Consider the following 19,601-nt stretch of genomic DNA (forward strand, 5'->3'; position numbering starts at 1 on the left):
CATTGAATTGTGTGCCCTCAACTTTTGTTAAAAAATCTGTTGTGTCTCTGAGATATGATTTCACACCTAACAGAAACGGTTTCAGGAAAAAAACGATATATTTTGAGGCTGGCTCCAAAATGGAGTCACAGCCCGAGACTATCGGTCTCCCAGGAGGCGTCAGGCTATTTTTATGTATTTTGGGCAAGAAGTATAACAAAGGGGTTCTTGGCTGTTTTTTATTCAAAAACTCGAACTCCTTTGGGCCCAGAAAGCCCTGTTCCAAACCCACTTTAGTTATTTTGCCAATCTTGTCCTGTATCTCATGTACAGGATCTTCTCTGACTCGTCTGTACCAATCACGATTTTCAACGTGTACGTTGCCTTCAGTCAAATACATGGGGCGGGGCCAGATGACTATGGCACCGCCCTTGTCTGCCTGTTTTATGACAATTGAAGTATCCGCTTTGAGATCTCGGATTGCTGTTACTTGTCCCCTACTTATGTTGTTTCGCACAAAAATTTTTGTTTTCTCCAATTTTGTTATAGAGGATAGAACTGCCTGCTCGAAGGCATAGATTTGCTTCGGAATGTTTAAAGTAGGAGTGAATTTGGACTTAATTCTAAGACCAGTTGTCTCATTACTTGAAGCTACTTCTGACCCCGCAAAATGAGATTTAAGTCTAATTTTGCGACAAAACTCAAGTGCTTCTAACTTCATTTTGGTGAAATCAGTTTGTCTACTAGGGACAAATTTTAGCCCTAGGCTGAGAATTTTTGTCTCGTCCGCTGTAAGCTGTTTCTGAGAGAGATTGACTATGGTGGAGTGATCTAGTTCTTGTAATACCTGCTGCGTGTTCTCATCTCCCAGGGCTGTTTGAAGCGAACCCTGGGTTGGTCTCCTTGAGCTAAAAAAGACTGGTTAGAGTTTCCTTGTTTATTAGTGTTTCCAGGACGTGCGTCAGGGGAGGAGTCCGAAGATGAGGTGTCAGAGAAACCTATAAATCGGTTTCTCGATCGGCCTTGAAAGTTAGTGAGGGCACGCCTTGAGTCTGCAAGTGTGTAATAATCTTCTTTAAGGAACAGATACACCTGCTCTATTTTAAATGATTTCGAGTCTCTCTCAAACTGGGCAGTTTTGGTATTGATTGTGTGATCTTTAAAGATCTGGATCTCCTTTTCCACTTTATCAATCAATGCTTTAGCGTCAGATAATGCGGGATTGTTAGAAATAGCTGTTGTTAATTCATCAATTTCTTTTTCTTCCTGGCTGCAAAGTCTTTGAGCCGTCTCTATCGTATGCACCATCAAATCTCGGCTGCACTTAGTATTGATGTAACTGAAGCCTTTTTTATATTCCGGATCTTCAGTGAAAATCACCGGAATATTTTTTATCTGGAGCCCCCAAGGGATGGTACCTGCCCTCAAGTGTTGGAGAAGGAAGTAACCATGGAGTTCGGTTCTTATATGTTTATTACGTAACCTAGTTAGCTTATCGACCTCATTCTGTTGTTTTGCCGAGGTGCTCAATGATAGAGCTGAAAAGGGGCAGGAGGCAATTAAATTTTGGATGTGACTCTCTGTAAAGGAAAGCGTGTCCTTCTCTGCCATATTCCGCAGTGGACAAGTCCACTGCTATTGAATAAATATTTGGATAGTAAGAAAGACGCCTTTGCATCAGTCCACACCCGCTCGGGTGGAAACCCGCTCTCAAACTATTTGAAAAAAGAAGGGGTTTGGCCCATAGGGAAGGAGGAAAGGTAGGGCCTACTATACTAAAACAATTGTGAATTTTACCTAAACCTCCGATTACTGGGTTGAATTAATCATATAAACAAATAAACGAAATTTAATACGTTTACCTGGGCATTCAATTTTGCCTATTTATTTAAATTTTTACTCGTTTAAATTTCATACAAAGAAAGACACATCATTTCCTAAACAGACAATTCTCTTTTTTACAAAAACATCAAACAAAGTACATTAAGGACTCCACATAGATGTGTCACAAGTGCAACCATATAAATACAAAAGGAAGTACAACAATAGAAAGACAATTAATCAGTCAAACACAACAATTGATATATAACAACTCAAAGGTCTCCTGAATTAAGAGAACAGATAGATTTTGGTACTATGAATGTATCAGAATTTTTCTTAAATCCTTAAATTGAACAGTCACTTATATCAAAAAGCCTGTATCAAAGCCGACGCGTTTCGAGTCCTGGTTATTGAATTGCCGGACTCTCATCAGGGCAGGAAAAATCCTTTCTAAGTGATCGACTGTTTGTGACAAAAACATAAGACAAAAATGAATTTTAGTGTGCTTCCCACTATTTCTTAAAAACTAATTTTGCTCTATTAAGCTAAGATAAGGTAAGGGTATGCCCACATACCTGCATTGTACCAAACTTGGTTTGTAGGCTTTGTTTCAAAATCTTTCGTGCTCAGTCAGTAGATGCCACTCTGCAACAGAATATCAAGTTCTAAGTACTGTTCTATATGAGATATTTCTCCCATGGCATATACATATTGCGTGGAAAAAAGGGGGGGTTTATTTGTACCTTTGTTTCCGTTATTATGTGGCACAGTCCACGGTGCTTGCTACTCGTCTGGTCAGGGAGCTAGGGTCTTTACAATCTGAAAAACGCAAGGGGTTCGGCGATTCTTAGCCATGCGTTTATATATTCAAGACGGACTTATTATGCATTCATCCAGTGCTCAACTTACTTACTCGTTAGTCAATAACGAATCAGCTGCCGGTCATGCAATGCGCTATTGACGGTCTGTTCTGTTTTCACTCTGTGGAAAACCAAGAGCGAAATTTTACCTAATGCGCAGATGGAAGTTTGTTTAATACGAGCACCGAGAAGCCTCGTGTGTCACGTACTTTCGAGTGCATTCAGATAGCGGGTCACCTTTTAGAAGATGTGGTGATTTACGATTTCAATCAGTTCCGCGAGGGAAGAATAACCCTCCACAACATGTTCCTCCTGGGTTACCGGGTTATGTGAACACATGACGCCACAGTGGGCGGGGCATAACAGGACGACCTGGCTGGAGTCGAACGTGATGTATTTTGGGATTTGTATTTTCATCTGAAGTGAAATTAATGGAAAATTGGCCTAAAACAAAGGCAATGTATGAGAATTTCAAAGTATAATGAAATATCAACGTAGGAAGTTTATTGTGAAGGCGCCGGAAGATTGATTAGACCAAGAGATTAAACAAACTTCCATCTGCGCATTAGGTAAAATTTCGCTCTTGGTTTTCCACAGAGTGAAAACAGAACAGACCGTCAATAGCGCATTGCATGACCGGCAGCTGATTCGTTACTGAATAGAGTATAACTCGGTTACATTTGCTCAATCTCTTGGTCTAATCAATCTTCCGGCGCCTTCACAATAAACTTCCTATGTTGATATTTCATTATACTTTGAAATTCTCATAAATTGCCTTTGTTTTAGGCCAATTTTCCATTAATTTCACTTCAGATGAAAATACAAATCCCAAAATACATCACGTTCGACTCCAGCCAGGTCGTCCTGTTATGCCCCGCCCACTGTGGCGTCATGTGTTCACATAACCCGGTAACCCAGGAGGGACATGTTGTGGAGGGTTATTCTTCCCTCGCGGAACTGATTGAAATCGTAAATCACCACATCTTCTAAAAGGTGACCCGCTATCTGAATGCACTTGAAAGTACGTGACACACGAGGCTTCTCGGTGCTCGTATTAAACAAACTTCCATCTGCGCATTAGGTAAAAATTCGCTCTTGGTTTTCCACAGAGTGAAAACAGAACAGACCGTCAATAGCGCATTGCATGACCAGCAGCTGATTCGTTATTGACTAACGAGTAAGTAAGTTGAGCACTGGATGAATGCATAATAAGTCCGTCTTGAATATATAAACGCATGGCTAAGAATCGCCGAACCCCTTGCGTTTTTCAGATTGTAAAGACCCTAGCTCCCTGACCAGACGAGTAGCAAGCACCGTGGACTGTGCCACATAATAACGGAAACAAAGGTACAAATAAACCCCCCTCTTTTTTCCACGCAATATGTATATGCCATGGGAGAAATATCTCATATAGAACAGTACTTAGAACTTGATATTCTGTTGCAGAGTGGCATCTACTGACTGAGCACGAAAGATTTTGAAACAAAGCCTACAAACCAAGTTTGGTACAATGCAGGTATGTGGGCATACCCTTACCTTATCTTAGCTTAATAGAGCAAAATGAGTTTTTAAGAAAGAGTGGGAAGCACACTAAAATTCATTTTTGTCTTATGTTTTTGTCACAAACAGTCGATCACTTAGAAAGGATTTTTCCTGCCCTGATGAGAGTCCGGCAATTCAAAAAACCAGGACTCGAAACGTGTCGGCTTTGATACAGGCTTTTTGATATAAGTGACTGTTCAATTTAGGGATTTAAGAAAAATTCTGATACATTCATAGTACCAAAATCTATCTTTTCTCTTAATTCAGGAGACCTTCGAGTTGTTATATATCAATTGTTGTGTTTGACTGATTAATTGTCTTTCTATTGTTGTACTTCCTTTTGTATTTATATGGTTGCACTTGTGACACATCTATGTGGAGTCTTTAATGTACTTTGTTTGATGTTTTTGTAAAAAAGAGATTGTCTGTTTAGGAAATGATGTGTCTTTCTTTGTATGAAATTTAAACGAGTAAAAATGTAAATAAATAGGCAAAATTGAATGCCCAGGTAAACGTATTAAATTTCGTTTATTTGTTTATATGATTAATTCAACCCAGTAATCGGAGGTTTAGGTAAAATTCACAATTGTTTTAGTAACTTTCTAAAAGTAGCATTTGCAAACACAGGATATTAAAATAAACCTTGCTAAAGGAAGTATTTTATTATTCTGAGTTCAGGCATACTAAACTTGACGTGCCACCGTGTTCCCTGAGCCTGCCGGGACTATAGCGTGTAATAATTCCGGCAGCTCACCTTGACCTAAGAGAACAGGCAGCCCTTCAATAGTGAAGAACGAAAAGGGAGGTAATTCACTATTAGGACATGCCACACACATCATGGCTTGTCCTACCTTACGCTTACAATGCACCCTGCCCGCAGGCCTACCATAGGGGTGACTGATATGAAGGTTAGGGAAGGTTTAGGGACTGGCAAGTGTGTGCACTTGCGCAGTCAGCGTGACAGTACCAGACTGTACGCAGGGTCTGCAATGGCGGACCCGAGACATATTTTACGAGGCCGCTTCTGTGGGTGGCGCAACCAGCGCTGCAGACCCACTAGCAGCATTTGTATCTACAAGCCCCGGCACTCCTCGTGCACGTTACTGGGGACTGACAGTAAACCAAATAAGCCAATCATGGAAATCAATTACGGATACACTTTATATTGGGAGAGCATATGCACTTTAGCACTGGTCAGCAGTGGTAAAGTGCCCAGAGTCATTAAGCCAACAAAAACAGGTCCGAGAGAATATTGGAGGAAGGCAAAAAGTTCAGGGATGACCCTGCCGAGAGGGCCACGTCCAACACAACCCCCTTCCAGCCAAAATGCAGGGTAGACCAATCACTGCCGTGATGGGTTTTCCTGCTTTGGGCGATAGAACATGGACCTGGACCGCAACAGCAGGGGCACATTCCAGTTCTACGCCCATCTGAGCCTATTTCAAATCCTCTGTCCATACTCTCAGGGTCCACCACGCCAATCCATGGGGCACCCTTCTATTCCTCTGTGGACACCACCTGTACAGCATCTAACCTTAACTTGCTCACAGGTATGTCCCAACAGACAGTCATCAAATCACAGTGGCCACTGACAGTATTCAGGGCTGAGACCCAGGCCTCATGCCTCTCAGAGCTCTCCAACCTCTGGGGCCTCAGAAAGCGGGGAGCAGTAGCCTCAGGTGCTTGGCCCCCTTTGTCCACTCTCCCTCCTGTCAGGTCAGGTATGACATCCTGCCACTGACCCACCAGCCCCAGGCCTGTACCTGGCAGCTGTACCAAAGACTGGGGTGGGCTCTCCCACACCCAGTCCTCTTCTTTGGGGCTCTGTACCCTCCCACTTGGAGTGGAACCCCTTTCCTGAATTGTCAGGGCACCTGTGGCAGGTGATCTGCACAATTCGCCCACCAGTTCAGGGGTGCTATCCTGCAACTGGGGTACCAGGTCAGGGGGGACACCCTGCACCTGGCCCTCTAACCTAGGGTCTAAACCCTCAAACTGTACCAGGGTCAGAGGCGAGGACTCCCTCCCTCTGCACCCCCTTCCAGAGTACTGCCCACTCCCAACTTGAGTGGTACCCCTAGAAGTGATATGGGTCAGGACACTGATTACAGTGGTCCCACCCTCCAGGTCAGACAGCCTCTGAACCTGGCTTCCCAACTCAGGGACCCAACCCTGCAGTTGCACAATTGCCTGGCACACCAGGACTTCCTTGGGAGCACGCAGGCCCCCCCTGAGGGTAACACACAATTCCTGTGTTGCGTGACAGTCTGCCTGGCGCAGATCTCCCGTCCCCTGTCCATCTGACAGTGCGCAAAGTTCCCCCAGGGCAGAAGAGGTGTCACCATGGTCATTCCCTGGGGGCGCAGCCCTACTGGCTGGCCTCTGACCCACTGGTTCTTCCACTGGGGACTCTTTCCCCCTCTCACCCCTCCATCTGGACCTCTGCACCCTCCCCACTGGAGCGGTACTGCCAGACACCATAACTACTGGAGCTCTGCTACAGGGCCTCCACGTTCTCTAGCCACTGGGAGATCCTCCTCAAATGGCCTGCAAGTACAGCCTAAGCCCTCGACCAGATGTTATCTTAAGAAACCATCCAGGCCCTGAGACTGGGTTTCAGGTACCTTGGGACAGAACCCACACTCCCTCCCCCTCCTCTGAGGATGGACGTGATCCCCTACACCCTTCCCACTACACTGAGACCTAGCTGGGCTACACTGAACCTCTTCCATCACACAGGACTGGAAGTTACCTGAGCCACTCTCGTTGGAATCACTCCCCAATGCTGCTTCAGACCCTCTGGAATCCACCAAAGGGTCAGCCTCCAATGTGAGCTTCCTGGGGTCAGAGAACTCACTCTCAAACAGGGGTTGGCATAGCTCTGGAAAACAGGGACTTAAAATATGCTCTCCCAGAATTGGATCACACAGCCCCCTACAAGGGTCAACCAAACTATCCTTCACCTCACCATCCAGTGCCTCACACACATACTCCACACCACCCTCCTGAGATTGGCAAGACAGTATCTACTGTCTCTGTCCCACAACCCACACCCTTCTCGGCGGCCTCCATACTCACATTCCAGGACCTCAACTTTGGGGGATCCCCTATCCCTGTACCTCTCATCTAGAGTCAGTAGAGTGTCCCTCCCACTACTGGACCATGAACCCCTACGCCAGTTACCCTATTCCCTTCAGGGACACTGCGCACTACTGGAGCTATCTCATGTCCTTGAACCTCCTGGTGTATGTTAACCCCCTCCAAGTCAGGTGCCACATCTCGGGGTGTGTGTACTACTCTCTCAGCACTAGTTACCTGACTGTTGCTGTCACCATCTGAGCTGGACTCCTCCTCCAACTCAGCAAAGCTCAATCTCTGAGGTACACATATTTCTTGTTGCTGGGCTGAAGCCCTCCTGGCTTCAAGCTCCTCGAGCTCCAAGTCAAGTTTCCTCATTCTCAAGTCATGATCTATTTGGAGCTTCTTCTACTCCATCGCCATCTGTTCGTACAATCTTGCCATCTCTACTTCATGCGCTCTGGTTGCGGCCCTGTCCTCCAGCTCCTCTGGTGACAGGACTCCGTGCACCTCGACAAGGCTATCTGGTGGATCCACCACCAGCTGATTCTCTGGCTCTCTCGAGGGGAACTTAGTGGTAAATCTGACTCCCTGGCCTCTAACTGAGATCCAGGAAAATGTACTTAACAAGGGACTAGGGTTTGTACCTACGCACAAACCAGACATTTTCAGATTAAATATGGAAATGAAAGACTGTGAGGAAGCTGAAATTACAGGCCTTTTTTCAGGACAAACCGTCCACCCAAGGAACAACAGATATAGGACTACGAACAAAGTACACATTCACCCCCCCTGACTCCGCTCTGCCCATCGAAATACTAACATTTGAAAAGGCAATTATGACCGAAGTCAATAAAATTGATCTGTCAACGGCCAAAGTCTTTCATAATACCAACAGACAAGAGCAACAAGCCATAAGGGAACTAGCTGATAACAACAAAATAATAATAAAACCGGCAGACAAGGGTGGTGCTATAGTGGTGCAAACAACAGAGTTGTATGATGCAGAATGCCTGAGATTACTATCTGATAGACGGAACTACACAGTATTACAGGACGACCCTACAGATAGACTCAGGACAAGGATAGGGAGCATGATCGAAGAAGGACTTGCGCATGATTGGTTGAGTAAAAATGAGGGAGATTTCCTACAACAGTCAGCACCACGCATCCCTTACTTCTACTGCATCCCTAAAATCCACAAAGACATGTCCAACCCACCGGGAAGACCTATTGTGTCAGGAATTGGCTCTATTCTTGAGCCCCTTTCCAAATTTGCAGATGCCTTCCTACGCCCATTGGTCCAGTCAACAACCACCTACCTAAAAGATACCAAGTCGGTTCTACAACTGCTTGACAACAGAGACTTCGACCCATCAAAACAACTTCTGATGAGTCTGGACGTGGAGAGTTTATATACTAGCCTGCCTCATGATGAAACACTCCAAATCATCGAAGAAGTACTTTTTACTACTCCTTGGAAGTACCAAACACCAAGAGGTCTGGTCCTTGAGTGTATCTCGTTAGCACTACAACACAACTTTTTCCAGTACAAACAAACCATCTATTTACAGAGCCATGGTACCAGCATGGGCAGTACTTTTGCTCCGAGTCTGGCTGGACTATATGTCCACCATCTAAAGACCAACAAGATCCTACATCCAGACAATCCATACAGGAGCAACATCAATACCTGGAAAAGGTATATTGATGACGTTTTCGTCATCTGGAATGGGAACCACCAATCAGCGGTGGATTTCCTAACATGGTTGAACAACCAGAATGCTTTCTTAAGATTTACCAGCACTATCTCGCATCATTCCATGGTCTTTCTGGACCTCAATATCTACTCTCAAGGTGGTAAATTAAAAAGTACCACCCATTTCAAACCCACGGCGAGGAACTGTCTGTTAAGATACGACAGTTTTCACCCCAGACACTTAAGAGAGAATTTGCCGTATGGACAATTTTTACGATTGAGACGTAACTGCACTGAACTGACTGAGTACAAGGCACAGGCTTGTGACCTCAAAGAAAAATTGTTACAAAGACAGTACCCAGAGAAGACTATCAATAGAGCCATGAAAAGGGCTACGAATAATCACAGAGAGGCTCTTCTTGAAGATCGAGTACGTGAGCCGGGTGACAACAAAAGACCAATTTGTGTCACTACCTACACTACTGTGTCCAACGAAGTGTCCAAAATTATAAATAAACATTGGTCTATTCTCAACTGTGGTACACTCAATCTGGAGAAACCCATGTATGCCCACCGTCGTGGACGCAACCTGAAGGACATCTTGGTACATACCAGACCAAAAACAGATTTTGATACCAGGACACAACCTGATGGCATTCAGGGCCATTTTCCATGCGGAAACTGTAGTAGCTGCCACCTGACGAAAAAGAGCAAGACCCTAACATTCAGGAATGGCACCACCTGGGAACAACGACGCCTCACGAATTGTAACACCAAGAATGTGGTCTACATAATAACTTGCCCCTGTGGTTTGGAATACGTGGGGATGTCCACCAGAGCTGTGAAAACAAGATTAAATGAACATAAAAGCAATGTAAGGTGCAAAAAGAGCACCACCAAGATGGCAACACACTACCTCGAAAAACAACACTGTGTCAATGATCTAAACTGGACAATCATTGAATCATTGCCATCGGAAAAAGGCCTTTTTCAGAAGGAACAAAGATGGGTGTTCCGTCTGGGCACACATATACAAGGACTCAATGATGATGTCCCTTGGTCACAACTGTCCACCTAATGAATGCACTACCCACTCGATGGATATGTACCCATTCGTGGACGGAATAAATGTACCAGTTTCAGAAGTATTTGTAAATGCCTATTTACAAACCCTTCCACTCTCATTTAAGAATGATGTACAAATGGTGAGTGCGGCCTATAACGTTTGCCACACCTATTCTTAGCATACCAATTTCACAAGTACTTATAAAGACCACCCACTCCCATTTAACAATGCTGAACAATGGAGAGTGTGGCCCATAATGTTTGCCACACCCATTCTTAGCGTACCAAACTCCCCACAACAACCGAGGAAACATTTACTGGAACCGCGCATGCGCGGTCATGTAGTGTCTCCTTTACGCGCATGCGCATGCTCCACACGAGTCTATGCGCATGCGCGAGACTGGGATACTTGAGGCGGCAGCGCTCGCACAGGCAGGGGCGTTTTTTCGCCCTCCGTATGAACCAACTATTTCCAGGCATTACAACCAGCCCTCAAACGGTAATCAGGCCGGCGGAAAGCCCATATTTGGGCACCACACCTAATCCGGCAATTACATTTTGGGCTAATTAATCAATTCCATCTGGTATATATACCTCGAGTAAAAGGCTCTGACAACCATACGAGCGGAGCAGCGCGAGGGGTAAGAAGGTGGCAATTTCGTCCCTACGTTGTGAGTATTTCAAAAGGGCTAACAAGACTTCACCTCCTAACCAAGTAAGAACTAATCACTAAATCTCGTTCCTGTTACTTTTATTTCTCCACTCAGATTGCACAAAGTAGCAATCAACCCCCAGACGCTTCTATGAGCTCATGAAGCAATCAACTCTTTTCTATTGAGTATGACCTACATTTTCTTTGGTATCTTGTTATATTTACAACATCTTATGTGTTCTCTATGTTGTATGTTTTGTGAGTTATTTTCCTTTACAGGGCAACTGTACTATAAGGTTGTTCCAGGTGACTGCACCTGTAGAACCTCCCAGACCTTGGGTGACCTTTCTTTTGTTTTCTTTTTCATTTTTCAGGTCATGCAACTGCATGTATCCTGAGCCAAAATCCGCTGTAGGCACATTATAGCCTATATACCACTTGTAATTTTTTGTCACTTTTATTTAACTAACCATAATTTTTAAAGTTACAAATAGTAAAACGTGAGTAAGGTGGGGAAGTTGTGCTCCCGTCCTGAAGAAGGGGCGCCAGCCCCGAAACATGTCGACGCACACATGAGGTACTGTTCATTATCACGACAGACTTACCTCGCACATCACTTCTTTTAATAGTGCCAGCTCGAGGTCCTGAATAAAATTTTTTTTTTTTCACCTACGAGCCAGGTACTTTTTAACTCTTCACTACCCACCACCACTCACATTATCACTCACTTGCACCACACACACCACACATAGTCATTTGACAAGTGCTCCCGCGTAGTCGTAGGTCGCAGCACGCCGCATCCCGTTAGAGGGGTGCGAAGACCCCGATGATGAAGCATGACACCAAGGGGCCTTTTGGTGTGTGAGGGGTATTTTACAAAACCCTGAGTGCTCCCATACCTCCCATGGGTAGCACTTCTCCTCTGGTAGGATTCCTTTTGTTTATACATATCTGGTGGATCCACCACCAGCTGATTCTCTGGCTCTCTCGACTCCTTCCAGGCTCTCAGTGCCTTGATGGTCTGGGCTTTGGTTTTGCACCCGGTTTGGGTGACTCGGAACTTTAGGCAGAAACCTTTTAGCTGCTCGGCTCTGTAAGTTTTCAAGCCCTTCCCAATCAACATCATCTAATCCAGAGATGATAGAGGCTGCTCTCACGGGGAGTGAACCAGGCATGGTTTGACGATACGAGATCTCTCAGCAAGACAATAAATATGTGGCTTTGTTATAGGTCTGCTCTTACTACGTGGTGATCAGTAATTCACTGTACATAAATCATAAATGCACATTCGAAATCCTCACCGCTGCCGCCAATGTTAGAATCGGAGGTCTCTGGTTGGCACAGGTATGCACTTGTGACAAGCAGGGACCTTCTCCTCTAGTCAGGGCAAGGGAACTACTCCGTAAGAATAACCCCTGATCACCCTCTAGGTTGCGTGGCCTGAGCAGACAAGGCTAATCTTCAGGGCGATAGTTAGTTAAGCATTTATGACCACCTACAGTAAACCCACTGACCCACCACAAACGGACACCAGTCGTAAGGTTGTATAAAAAATACGTAGACTTTATGTAAAAGATATACTTCATATGCAGGATTATCACAAGACCATATAATGTTTAGCGATTGAGGGCCACCAGATTTAAATAGGCAATTGTTCTTAAGTGTTCTTGGTTTAGCAAGGTACGATGACAGGGAAAACAAACGTTGCGGACCCTAGATCCGATGCGAACTCGGGATAGAGTACAAGTGTACCTTGCGTTAAGTGTCCGAGGCGTTGCAGGCGCGGCTACTGCTGAGGGCGGACCCGGGACGAGGCCAACGGTTCTCCAAAGGATCTGTCCGGCTCGGAGCCCCCTCGAGGTGCGAGGCAGGTGAGCGGGACTGTGTGGAGGGTTGGGGCGACCCGGGGTCTGATGCAGCTCACGGGGCGAGGCGCCGTTCAGGCCTGCAGTGCGTACTACTTCTTAGCACGCCAGGTCGTACCTTTGGATCTGTGGGGGGTGTCGCATTCTCGGGCAGACGAGTGCAGCACCGGGCCTCCAGTACCACTGTATGGAAGCCCTTTCTTGAGGTGCTGCGCGAGCCTTGGTATTCAGGACGGCGAAGCGAGACAGTCGGGTATGTTACGACGTACGGACCGCCCGAGGCTATCAGATGCGCTCCGCGCAGATTCCGGCGGGAGAAGATGAGAGGCGCACAACGCGCTCCGTAGCAGTTGAGGTGACAGGAGGGCGGGCGGCCCGGCACTGAAGTGGAGAGCGACTCAAGCTTGAGCGGGGCTCTCTGCGGCGGGGCGACCAGACTCCGAGCTGTCACGACCTTAGGAGGGGCGAAGGCACCCGAGTCACAACTCCGGCGAGGGAATAAGAACTAAAGGCCCAACAGCAGACGGGCACAGGCAGAATGGAACCCGATGGTCCTGGGGTTCCGTTCAGGGGGCAAGCTCGTGATCAAGTCCTTGGAGATCATTTCAGGCACAAGTCTTCAAAGTCCTCTCTGGTCTTTTCCTCTCCGTTCTCAGCAAGGCACCACTGCAAGCCAGTCCTTCAGGGCAAAGACCGGTTTCCTTCCTTCAGCTTCTCCTGGTCCTTCTAGTCAGGCAGAGGTTTGTCGTGGTCAAAACAGGATCTGATTTGCTAGGAGCAGGGGTGCTATATTTATACTCAGTTTCTTTTGTCTTTGCAGGCCAGGGGGCCTGAGTCTGGTTCAACCCAGTTTTGGAGCACTCTGTTGACAGGAAGCTACCGTGTCACTCACACAAACCCAGACAGCAGATACACATCCTAGCAGAAGCGGGCTGAAATAGTTTGGCGAGAGCAAATGCTAACTTTCTAAAAGTAGCATTTGCAAATACAGGATATTAAAATAAACCTTGCTAAAGGAAGTATTTTATTATTCTGAGTTCAGGCATACTAAACTTGACGTGCCACCGTGTTCCCTGAGCCTGCCGGGACTATAGCGTGTAATAATTCCGGCAGCTCACCTTGGCCTAAGAGAACAGGCAGCCCTTCAATAGTGAAGAACGAAAAGGGCGGTAATTCACTATTAGGACATGCCACACACATCATGGCTTGTCCTACCTTACGCTTACAATGCACCCTGCCCGCAGGCCTACCATAGGGGTGACTGATATGAAGGTTAGGGAAGGTTTAGGGACTGGCAAGTGTGTGCACTTGCGCAGTCAGCGTGACAGTACCAGACTGTACGCAGGGTCTGCAATGGCGGACCCGAGACATATTTTACGAGGCCGCTTCTGTGGGTGGCGCAACCAGCGCTGCAGGCCCACTAGCAGCATTTGTATCTACAAGCCCCGGCACTCCTCGTGCACGTTACTGGTGACTGACAGTAAACCAAATAAGCCAATCATGGAAATCAATTACGGATACACTTTATATTGGGAGAGCATATGCACTTTAGCACTGGTCAGCAGTGGTAAAGTGCCCAGAGTCATTAAACCGACAAAAAAAAGAGATCAGAGAGAATATTGGAGGAAGGCAAAAAGTTCAGGGATGACCCTGCTGAGAGGGCCAGGTCCAACATGGGTGCTGCCTGCTGTGTGGTCTGTGCAGGGTGTGGGTTATCCTCGTTGCAGCTGGGCTGTCCTTCTCCTGGAGGTGGCCTGCGGAGGCTGTCAATGAACTCTTGGAGGGCGTCGGAGTCGAAGCTGTGGTGGTCCTCTTCGTCATCAGAGAAGAAAGCGTCAGGCTGATCTGCAGGAGGTGTTGATTATCCCTCAGCAATGTGAAGGGGAGATGCAGTTTAACAATGTGTTCACGTGTATGTTGTTGCATTGTACATGTTTACATACATAATGCATGACTGTGTACATGGTGGCTGTTTGGGAGGTACTGCCTATTTGATGGGGTACAGTGGACATTTTGACAAGACGTGTGTGTGTTTGTACTTGTACATTATCAGCTCACAGTTCCCTGCAATGCCAATTGTGATTGGCCAGTGTCTACACCCAGTCAGCACCAGTTCTGTTTTGTGTTCTGTTGTGGACGTGTTGCGGTGTGTGCCACATTGTTGTCAGTGTTGATGTGCTCTGCATGTTATGTGTATGTGCTGCATTTTGGGGGAGTGGACTATGCTGGTCTAATTTTGCTGCCCCTTAACCCTTTCATGCGGTGTGCCTTTGACTTCTGTGCTTATACAGTGCTGAGATGTTGTATACTTGGGTACATTGGTCTCTTGGTGGGAGTTAGGGTCTGGGGCATGGTTTGTCCGCAGATGTGCTCAGCTCAATTGTGCATGTGGACCATTGTGCCCATCTCCCCGTCCCCCCAGTCCCTGCTCGTTACTCACCCTGCTGCTGTTGTGTCCAGTCATGTTGAGCAGTGTCTGGTCCCCCGACTCCAGCCACCGTCTCCCCACTGATGGCTGTGGACACCATTTCCTCCATTTCATCCAGCTCCTCCTATGGTGCAGGACTCCCACCTCCAGTCTGCATTGCTGCCTTCCGGTTGTTGGTGAGTTTCAGCTTGATTTTGTGCTAGACATCATTCCAGTGCCTCTTGACCTCTTCCACGGTCCTCTTCAGCACTCCCCCTGCATTCACCTTGTCCAAGATGGACTGCCATAGTTCATTTTTGGTTGCCAATGACACAATGGAGGTGACGAACAGTTGTTGATGGTGTTCTACCACCTCCGTTATCAGGATCCTGTTTTCCTGCGGACTGAACTGCTTATTTCTACTCTTCTTCTCCTTGGCCTTCCCTGAGGTCCCAGGCAGGCGCTCTGGGGGGCTTGTGGGGTTTTAGTTCTCCTTCGTACTTGCTCCGGCAACATCCATTGTGCTTCGCTGTTGTTTGGCATTTGTTTGTCTGTTTTTTTTCTACTTTTATGGTGTTTTTTTCCGCCTGACGCATGTGAATTGCAGGCCTGTTGCTGGTTTTCGCTGATTTTTGTATTGTGATTGGCCTCATCGCAGCTTTTTTTGCGTTCTTGTTTTGCATTTTTGCGGCATGGCGTTGGTTTTAACATGGCCATTTGACGTGTTATCTGGAGACTATCGTATGGTACCACCTTTTTGTGAATACTTGGTTAACACGGCGTACATTTCCAGCGATAGACTGCGATGTTGAGAGTTGCGTTAAGTTACTTTTGCGATGGTTATCACACGATCTTGAGAATATGCCCCTCAGGTTTCTGGGACATGAAGGGGCGATATCAATTGATGGTTTTTAAGAACCATTTACCTCTTCTGCTCTGGTGTGTTTTCGTAATGATCGACATTGAAATGGGGCTTTTCAATATTTTTGGGTTTCTGCTACAAAATCCCCCTTAAGAGGTCAGATTGTTAGATAATGGAAGGGATGAAAATGTAGAGAGACCCATTTAAAATAAAAAATCTGTTTATTTGGTTTTTGCAAAATTCAAACAATTCGTAAATTTAGTGATATATACTGCAATTATACAAATAGTGAGGCACTTAAAAAGTTGAGCATGTTACGCTTTACAATTGCCGCAGTATATAGCAAGGTAGCATAATAAAAGTTTAACTGCTTGTGAGCGGGCAAGTTTTAGTCAATGCGTTCACAATCACATGAATAGATCAAAGCAGGATGTACTTACTAGCCCACATGTGGGGAAGACTTCATGTACTATGCAGAGGTGAATACATGATTGTGGTTACAAGTAACAAAATAATTAACAGAAAGAATCCCCAACCTTCTCCTCCCCCCAGTCCGTGCTCCTGTCATGATTGGTCAGGAGAACAGATGAACATGTCGATCAATATGTACTGGCTTGAAACCTGGATCAGTATGAGTAAAGAAAGGCAGTCGCCTCTTGAATGCCGCTTTGGTTACATAGGAGCCTGAGCATTTACTGGTCCTTGCCCTCCCCTAGGCCGTCTTTAGCCTCATCGGCAGGATGCGTGTAAGTTTGTAGGTCAGTAAGGATAGTGTCCCAGTTGGCAGCGATGGGGAATTTGCATAGACCCTAATCTGTCTCCTCTGCACAGTGCAACGCTCTCTGCATGGGCTGATACACTAAGTGACTACATCCAGGCAGCTAGTGCTGGGGGTTCAGGTGACTTCCAGCGCCTGGTGATACAACATTGGGCTGTCAGTAGTCCCAAATCTAGAAAACGGGAGGTTGCCCTCATTTTATTGTCCCTATGGAAGAGTCCCGAAAATTGATGTTTCCCATGCGTGCAGAGCAGGTCACCCCGTGCATGCAGATAAGTGGGACAGAACTCTGTGCCAATAATTGTAGAGGGATGAGCAGGTCCACAACATGTGAAGCTAGTCTGCATCAACCAGGTGACAGTAGGGGCTGGCTGCGCTTGTGCGGTGGAAGTAGCGATTTACTTTGGCAGGAATGAGGTAGGCCTTGTGTATTACAAAGAATTGGATAAGCCTAAAACAAGTGTTGCACGGAATATGAACAGGGCCTTCCAGCGAGGCAGCCCAATCCATGTCTGCACAGGTGCGAGCCAAGTCTTTCTCCCAATGGCGGCAAAAGGCGTGAGCTGCTGCACAGTGTGGATTCCTAGTGAGTCCTCAAACCAATGAATGAGGTCTCTGCCCGGTCCCATGACATGAAGAGATTGTATGGTGAGATGTGTCGGATGCTCGTGTATCATGTTGCCCCTTGTGTGACCTAGTGTCACAAGCAGTGAGTTATATAAGAGGAAATGACCCAAATAGAAGCTGTCATCCTCCAACAGGGACTCATATGGGATGAGGGCACCATTGCTGTAAAGGTCCCCCAGGGTGTGAATATCAGCTGCATGCCAGGCGGTAAGTTCTGTTGATGATGTGATGTTTTGCCTTCTAGGCATACCAAGTAGGGCTATTGCCTGTGCATAAGGAGTCAGTGACCATGTGAGTTAAAGGCATCGGCGATAGCAGCAATATGCCACCTCTAGAAGCAGTGATTCAGGTGGTGTCATCCTAGTGCATAGGTGGAACAATTAAAGAAAAGATAGTAGGGTCCAGGTGGGTAGCAGTGTGGCTGTCTTAGCTTGCTGCAGACCCAACAACCATTTAGTCACCCATTGGGGTTGGGAAGCAAGATAGTACTGCTTGAGGTGTGGCACTGCGAGCCCACCTTGGTCTGTGGGCAAGTAACGTTTTGAGAGCACTATTTTGAGGCGGGAACTACTCCAAATAAATTCCTGCATGAGTTTAAGTAGCAAAATAATGGGGTTAGGATATATAGGGGAAGGTTAGCAAAATAATAAAAGAGTCGAGGGAGGGCTACACGCCCCGCCACCAATAGTGGTTCGCCAAAACGTCACTTGGGACCTTAGGGTGCTGACAGCGCCTTTGAGATTTTCATCAAATAAGCCTTTGGGTGAATGGTATGCCTGTATTCCTAGGTACCGGAATGTGGAGCGCTGTCAGGTATAGGTAACCCATTGAAGGAAAAATCTGGGTTGGGCTGTGTTGGTGTAAATGGGAAAAGGCAAGATTTGGCCCAGTTCTCTTTCAAGCCATAGAGATCAGCAAAGCGATTGAGTGCCAGATTGAATATGTCAGGTATCGAGTGAACATCTCTGAGGTAAACAAGCAGGTCGCCTGTGGAAAGAGAGAAGGAGTGAGTACCATCACTCAGAGGAATGACTCAGCTCGCCCCGTGCTCCTAAATGACAAAAAGTCTCCTACGGCCACAAGTCCCACGATGTAGGAGCCCACCCACGGTTGTGGCCCTCCGGATTGTCCCTGTAGCAAGGGGTCTCCCAGAGGTAAGCAGGAACAGTCCGGTCAGTCAATTGGACTTGCTGTATCGCCCGTGCCGTAGAGCTCCCCCATTAGAAATGGGGGTCTCTAGTTGGCAATGGTTTGCACCTTTGTCCAAATAGGGACCCTTGCTTCTAGTCAGGGAAAGGGGAATAAACTCCTAAAATAACCCCTGCTCACCCCCTTGGTAGCTTGGCACAAGCAGACAGGCTTATCTCAGAGGCAGTGTGTAAAGCATTTGTGAACCCATACAGTAACACGGTGAAGACACTACAAATGGACACCACACCAGTTTAGAAAAATAAGTAATTTGTATCTGAACAACACCAAACAACAAAAATCCACAATACAGTATTAAACATAAGGATTTCAAATGGTAGAAATAGTTCAGTTCAATGCAAGTTGTAAATGCTACACTTTACTCCAACAAAGTACCTTAGATGCGTCATGCCAAAAAACCAAAAAGAGTCGCAGGGAAGGTGATGCGTCAGTACCTTGCTTCGGGGGAGGTATTACGTCAGTTCCTTACTGGAGAGGAGGGGATGCATCAGTTTCTTACTGCATTCTGGTTAAAATGCGACAAGATGGCACCTCTATGCGATGCGACGATCTGGTGCGATGCGCAAAAATGGCGGCTCGATGCGATGCGACGATCCTGTACGATGCGTGCACATTTGCAGCCGCACGGCAGGTGCTGCGACGGTCTTCTCGCCGATGCTTTGGGACCCGGTGTGAATGTGGCGTGCTTCTTCCTGGTTGCTTCTTCCCTGTGACTCGGAGATGTGCCTGGAATCGGTGCAGATGAAACACGCTTCTTCTCGTTGCATCGAACTTCCAGCTCCCAGCGACAAACAGTCTCTAGAGGTCCTAAACAGCAGCAGGCACCTCTTTGCAGGTTAGAATTCCCAGCAAGGAAATTCAGGGGAGCTGGTGGTGAAGTCTTGTGTACCTGGGACTTCAGACAGAAGGCAAGCTGAGTTTCAAGCACTTGGAGATCTTTTTTTCAAGCAGGTGACAAAGCAAACAGCAAAGTACTTCTTCTCCTTTCCTTGGCAGCAAGCAGCCACTGCAGGCCAACCCCAGACAGCAAACAGCACAGGGGCAGTATTCTTCTTGAGCTTTTCTCCTTGGCAAAGGTTTCCTCTTGATTTCCCAGAAGTGATCTAAAGTTCTGGGGCCTTTGTTCTCTGACGACAGAGAGTGTCTGTACCCAGCCA

This window comes from Lissotriton helveticus, chromosome 8 (genome assembly GCF_964261635.1).
Source record: "Lissotriton helveticus chromosome 8, aLisHel1.1, whole genome shotgun sequence".
NCBI classification, from domain to species: Eukaryota; Metazoa; Chordata; class Amphibia; order Caudata; family Salamandridae; genus Lissotriton; species Lissotriton helveticus.